Here is a 7,278-nt window from a genome sequence, read left to right on the forward strand (position 1 = left end):
TGGGAATCGAACCGCAGACCTTCTGAGTGCAAGGCGGGTGTGCATAACATTGCACCACGGTGGCACTCAACGAAGAAGAAATCTTTTCCTCAAAATTAGAAGTGCCAACTTCCACAGTTGGTGCGAGATACGTGGACGTATTAAGCGTCGATACCATCAACTTGGTTTTATCGCCGTTTACTGCCAGACCTACTTTAGCAGATTCTTTAAAGACTTTTTCAAAGGTATCAGTTACTTCTTTTACAGATCGATCCATTATATTAATGTCTTCGACATAAGGAAGTAACATGTGGATATTGATATTCATATAGACTCAGAGAAAACTGAATACCAAATTTACCAAACATCCTAGGAGTAATAGAAGCATTTATACCAAATTACAGAGCTCTATCTTAAAAATTGCGATATGTACAGCTGTACGGACAGACGGACATGGTTATATCGACTTATAATTTTATCCTGATTTCAATGTGTTACAAACGGAATTAAAAATTTAATTATACTCTCCATATTATGGTGGAGGGTATAAAAACGCCGAAAGCGAAAATATTTTTGAAAACAAATTTAAAAATATTTTCACAATTTAAGAATATACAAATTTTTTGAAATCTTGAGCACACTATCCGTATTAGTTACCAAAGTTGACTCCTGTACATTTTCATCACAATCCCGCTTGTTCATTTCTCTCTTTTTCTTGCGGAAAAGACTGATTGTAGAGTAGCCTTATATCCTGGTCATATCATGGGTTGGATTTTGAGGATATTTGCATGGAGTGGGCAATACCTTTTGCTGCAACAAGGTCCAACACGCTCGATGAATGCCTTCCATCTATCACAATGTGTTCAATTGGATTTCCCCTATAGTATGGAGGGTATATTAAGTTTGTTTTTCCGTTTGTAACGCATTGAAGATGCGTCTTTTATTTGCAGGCAGGTCAAGTATATTCCAAAATTATGGACATTGGTACATGTTTTGGTATAGCCCCCATGAAACGGAACTTCCCGATTTCGGTATTTTGAGTATTTTAGCTACAATTTTAACCGAACTTGCTGTTGTTTGACATTTAAGGTTCTCAGTGGTCACGAAAGTTCTCCACCAAAAATCGTCAACATAGGTCCATGTTTTGGTATAGCCCCAATATAACGGTACCTCCCGATTTTTGGTATTTTGAAGATTTTAGCTACAATTGTTAACCAAATCAGCTGTTATTTGACATTTGAGATTCTCAGTGGTCTATGTTTTCGTCTAGCTCCCATATAACGGTACCTCCGATTTTCGGTATTTTGAGAATTTCAGATACAATTTTTAATAGAATTGGCAGTAACTTGACATTTGAGGTTCTCAGTGGTTACGAAAGCTTTCCACAAAAAATCTTCAACATAGGTCCATGTTTTGTTGCAGCCCCCAACGCTACATACCGATTTTCGGAATTTTGAGGGTTTTAGGTACAATTTTTAACATATCTAGGTGTAATTTGACATTTGAAGTTCTCAGTGGTCACGAAACTTCTGCAATAATATTCGTCAACATTGGTATAGATCCCATATAACGGCACCTCTCGATTTTCGGTATTTTGAGGATTATAGCTACAATTTTTAACCGTAGCCTGTTAACATTTGAGGTTCTCAGTGCTATAAACCCATAGGTGGTACCTTTCACCTGGTTAAACACGTTTTTTTGATTAGACTAGATAATTTAGGCATTTGGGGTATCCGTGCACCTAAAACTGTGGTATTTTATGGTGAAGGGTATAAAAGTTCGACCCGGCCGAACTAAACGCTTTTTACTTGTTCTTTTTTTTTGGTCTGGAGACAGCAAAGTGATGGAGATGCTTAAGTGTGGTACTGGTCGTCAGAAGTTTCACTGTGGAGACTCTATTTCCCAACTGTTGGCCCAAAGATATTTTCCTTTCCGATTGGGAATTAAAACAGCATAGAATAGTTTTAATGTCATGAGCAGGACAACGGTCATAGGTTTTTTCACAGCGCTTGTAAAATATATACTTGGTCTGCTCGTTCTTGTCTTCGGTTTCGGCATGAGCGCAAATAATCCTGATATTAACAAATTTAGCTTTTATGCGAATTGCTACAAGACTGGGGCCACTTGAGATGAGAACCCGTTGCTTGGTATCTTTTAACCTCTTATGAAAACAGTTTTTTATTATACCCTCCACCATAATATAGAGGGTATAAATTTGTCATTCCGTCTGCAACACATCGAAATATTCGTCGGAGACCCTTCAAATATAACCATGTTCGTCTATGCGTCCGTCTTTGAACACAGTTTGAAATTTTGTAGATAGAGGTTTATAATTTGGTTTAGAAGTTCACAGTACTCCTCGGATGTTTTTTGATATGGCACCCATAGAACGGTACCTTCCGATTTTCTGTATTTTGAATGTTTTAGCCCCATTATAACACCGAAATGGTTAAAATTTGGTATTTAGTCTTCGTTGGAAGACCAATCTTTATACCTGAATTTTGTCTTATAGGTCCAAGACTTCATATAGCCCCCACAGAACGGTACCTCCCTATTTTCGCTATTTTGAAGGTCGTTTCCTCAAAAACCCACCGAACTGTCTAAAGTTTGGTAGTAAGCCCTCGTTGGGGATATAAAACTTTCCACGCGAAATTTGTCAGTATAGGTCTACGGCTTCAGATAGCCTCATTTGGACCACGTCTTCATATGGGCCCATAGAACGGTACCTCCCGAGTTTCGGTATTTTTGAAGGTTTTAGCCTCATTAACACACCGAAATAGCTGAAATTTTGTATTAAGTATTCTTTGGGAGTGTACGACTATGCACCTTAAATTCTTACGGTATAGGTCCACGTTTTCATATGACCCCGAAATGGCTGAAATTTGGTATTTAGTCTTCAATGGGGGCACATAAGATTCCACGTGAAGTTTGTCGGTATATGTCTACGCAATAATATAGCCCCCACAGTACCTCCCGATTTTCTGTATTTTGCAGGTTGTGGCCTCAATATCCCACCAAGATGGCTTAAATTTGGTATTTTGCCCGTTGGGGGTGTAAAACTTTCAATTTGAAATTGGTTGGTATAGATTCAAATCTTCATATAGCTCCCATAGAATGGTACCTCCCGAGTTTCGATATTTTTGAAGGTTTTAGCCTCTTTAACACACCGAAATAGCTAAAATTTGGTATTTAGTATTTGTTGGGAGTGTAAAATTTTGCACCTGAAATTTGACGGTATCTGTTTTCATAGCTGAAATTTGGTATTTAGTCTTCGTTAGAGGTAAACTTGTATTTCCAAATGAAATTTTTGGATATTGCTCCAGGTCTTCATATAGCCTCCATAGAACTTCACATCCAAATTTTCGGTATTTTGAAAATTTTGGTTCCAATATGCCAACGAAATGATTAAAATTTGATAAATAGTCTTCCTTGGGGAATAAAACTTTCCACCAAAAATTGTCGGTATAGGCCGACATCTTCATATAGCCCCCGTAGAGCGGTACCTTCCGATTTTCGGAGTTTTAGCGACTTTATTCAACCTAAATAACTGGAATTAGGAATTTTAGATTCACGTGTTGGTATAGCCCCCATATAAGTGTAAATTTAATTTAATTTATTTTTTTATTTATTTACTCCGCGTTGCTGCCCCTTCGTTATGTATTTTAGTGACAACTTTCTATGGACCTTATGCTTGACAATTCAAATAGGTATTTTCTACTTCACTTCTACGGTCCATTGTCAAACCGAGGAGGATTTTAAATTTGTCAACAGATTTCGTCTGTAGCCTTTCTTTTTTCTTACGGACTTTTTCGAATTTTTTCCGGATTTAGGATAAAGACAGGGGACATGGTCGATAATAAATCCTAAACACCATCAATGTTTAGGATTTATTATCGTTCATGTCCCCTGTCTTTATCCTAAAGCGATCCAATTATAAAAGTTAAACAAGTGGTTAAGTCGAAATCTCCCGCTTATTTAGACTTGATTTGCAAGCATAGGTTTAGCAAATATAGAGATTATAAAACATTGAGCCCCCGAAATTCGTCTGAAAATATATAGCATTTTCTGAAAATTGCATGAAAGTAGGTTCAGTAGTTTTGGAAATATAATATATTAAAAAGGGTGGACATGGTCATCAGTTTTCAAGATATAACATATTTATAATAGTGGTCGTGGTCAAGTCTTTGGGTCCTAAAAAAGTAGGTAAGGTCGGAGACACAACTACAATTGTCTCGCAAATTAATTTCCAAACCGATACATTCGTAATTATTGTAAATAATGCATTTATAAAGAAATAGGGTATAGGGTAAGTACCCCGCCCCTTCCGAAATTCAACAAAGTATGTAGCCTATTTTCACAGGGTGCCATCGCTGTACATTCCCTTCAGGAAAATCAGTTCAGTAGTTATTGCAGAAAATTGAAAATTAAAAAAAGTGGGCCTGGACGATGCCATAACCAATGAGCGACATTTGATTTTTTTATAACGATTTTTTTTTTTTTTTGAAGATGATGTAGTCACATATTTCTACCGAATTGGTAGTTCATTAATAAAGAAAACATACTCATACACAAACTGTTCATATACATATAATTTTCGACCCAGCCGAACTTAACGCCGTTCTTACTTGTTTTATATAGAGTATACCAATCAATATTGGCAATTTTTTTCCATAGTTTGCGTCATTAGAAATTCCCACCATTCCGTTTCCACTCAACTCCTTGTCCCTGGTCCCTCGTTGGTGATGCTGATATATTCTACAATTTCCTTTATTAGGTTCATTCAACTTTTCATTAACAAGTTGGAAAAAGTGAACAGACAAAAATTTACTAAGGAAACAGGTGTGCTCTGAAAATAAGTGCGGGTGTTTCAAAACCAGACTAGTATGAAGGAATCCACTTCCTTCCCCTCTAAATTAAATCCAATTACCCTTAGAATGTGGGCACAAAAAATAATGCACTTGCTCTAAATACAATGATATATGACTGGAAACGTTTTTCGAATTACAAAAGACTTTCGAGCATTGTCTTTCGATACGAAGCGACATAAATGCTCTGCACATGAAATCTAAATCAGGGCGATCTAGATGAATGAATTCTACTTTCTTAGGGGACATAAAAAATAAGAGCATTGACATTCGTTTTTTTGTTTTCCAAAAGGAATATAAATGAAAAAATAATGAAATTCTAAAGCACGTTCTTTCGATGCAGTACAAAGGCATACCTTAGCCGACAGGCCATCGGTGAAAATCAGAAATACTTAAAGGAATTTCCGGTATAATTGAAAACACACAAAAACAAATCTCGACAAAGGGAATCAAAGAACTGAATGCGAGACACAGGAAGCATATGCGCCAGAAATACCAGACTAAAACACGTACACCACATACAATGGACACGACATGCCACTACTGCGTTTGCATTACCCTCTGTGTGTTGCGTTGCAAGCCAACTGAAACTATTTACCGAATTTTTACCAATTGTTGTTGGTGGTTTAATGAATTCAATTGGTTTTTAAATGCACGACAATCAAAGTGCGATTAATAACGCATCGAATGGACGAGGTGATGGCGGCGGCGGTATTGCATTTGAAAGCACACATTTCGTAACGATTTGTGGTAGCATTAAAGCCGGAAGCCGTCTCATGTTTTACATCAATGTCTGGCAGAAGGAATCTTTTGAAATATTGATTCGACGCGACGCCTTTTTGTTTTATGCACGGAGACACAATTCTGTCTGATTGCCATCAATTAATTAATTAAATATTCTGATTTATTCTAATGGTAATTTAGAGGTTTTAATAGAAGTTCGAGTGATTAGCCGCCATCGCCAAAGGGTTTGACTGCATGATCAGTTATGCATCACGTTTTTATTTTGGTCTGTGCGTAAAACAAATTAAGTCCAGTACGTTTCGAAAATATTCAATTACTGTCGGCATTTAAAACAACTGAAAGGAGTAGGAGGAGTGACAGATTTGACGCGTGTTTTAAGTGAGTAGTTTTCATTTGCATAATAATTTATTACAACTGTCTGGTAGTTCTTGGAATTGTTGATGGCTATTTATTCGATTTTAAAATTATTGGTCAGGAAATGAAATGTTACACCCGAACCAATTATTAGAGTAAATTAGTATTTGAACATAGGCCGTTCGAGTTTTGGTATATTGCAATTGGGGCTTTAAACGTACATAGTCGATTGAAGATATCTTCGAAATTATCGGTTTTTTAAGATAAAGAACGCCTCCAAAAGATTTGTTGTGTAGTGTTTGTGATCTTGGAGACCGCGCGCTTTAATAAATGCACACGAGATTGATCGGACTTGATGTGTTTTTAATCACTAAGCTGCTTGCAAAGTTTCTCCCAGGGATTCGGAGAAAAAATAGTTTGAATGAGTTGACTCCCCTAGACATAAACATTTCCTCAATTTTCTTCACATGATTAAGTTTCTGCCCAATTTCGTTCTTTGTCATCTAAGACCCAGTACGTCATGTACGACACATTTTCTGACAGGTCATCTCTGGGTGTGACCCCAATTATCTCATATATCCAAAGAAAGGAAACGTAACCGACGACACAAGGGGACAGTCTTTACAAAGTTTCCTGGAATGCAGTTGAGATGTGCCTGCAGTCCGGTTGACTCTATTGCCGGTTCCAAGCGCGAATGGGAAAGTAGAGTTATGCGTATTATTAAAAAGCTTCCATGAGCGCAGACACGAATTTTGCTGTGGAGCTCGTCCCTAGATTCACCCCGGTTAATGAAAAACCAGCGACAATTCGCGTAAAAACTAAATTCTTCCACATCTGTCTTATCTGCAGTATTGGGTTGACTGAAGATAAGGACTACACAACCAAGATGTTAAGCGATTTTAATGCAAAAATTGGAAAGGAGAATATTTCCCACCCGAGTGTCGGTAAATTTTGCCTTCATAGTGAAACATACGATAGCGGAATAAGACCGAAATTAATGTAATTATCAGCACTTACTTACTTAGTTGGCCCATTACACAACATTTGTTCCATAGACCGAACTAAGAAAAGATCTCCATTCCTCTCTGTTTTTCGCTTGACTTTTTGGAATAGCGCGCCTTTTCATTTCTTCATCCACTTGTATGCTCCATCGAAGCTTAGGCCTCCCGATTCTGCGTGCACCGCCATGTGGCATTGCCATTTCTTTTGACATTTGCATCTCGTATTACCTTTTCCAGCAAAATGTTGAATAGGTCACACTTAAGGCTGTCTCCTTGTCTGAAACCTCTTTTGGTACAAAATTCTTCGGAGAGATTCTTTCCAATTTTAACTGAGG

The sequence above is a fragment of the Musca autumnalis genome, unplaced genomic scaffold (genome assembly GCF_047663935.1).
Source record: "Musca autumnalis isolate F117 unplaced genomic scaffold, ASM4766393v1 scaffold_2, whole genome shotgun sequence".
Lineage (NCBI taxonomy): Eukaryota > Metazoa > Arthropoda > Insecta > Diptera > Muscidae > Musca > Musca autumnalis.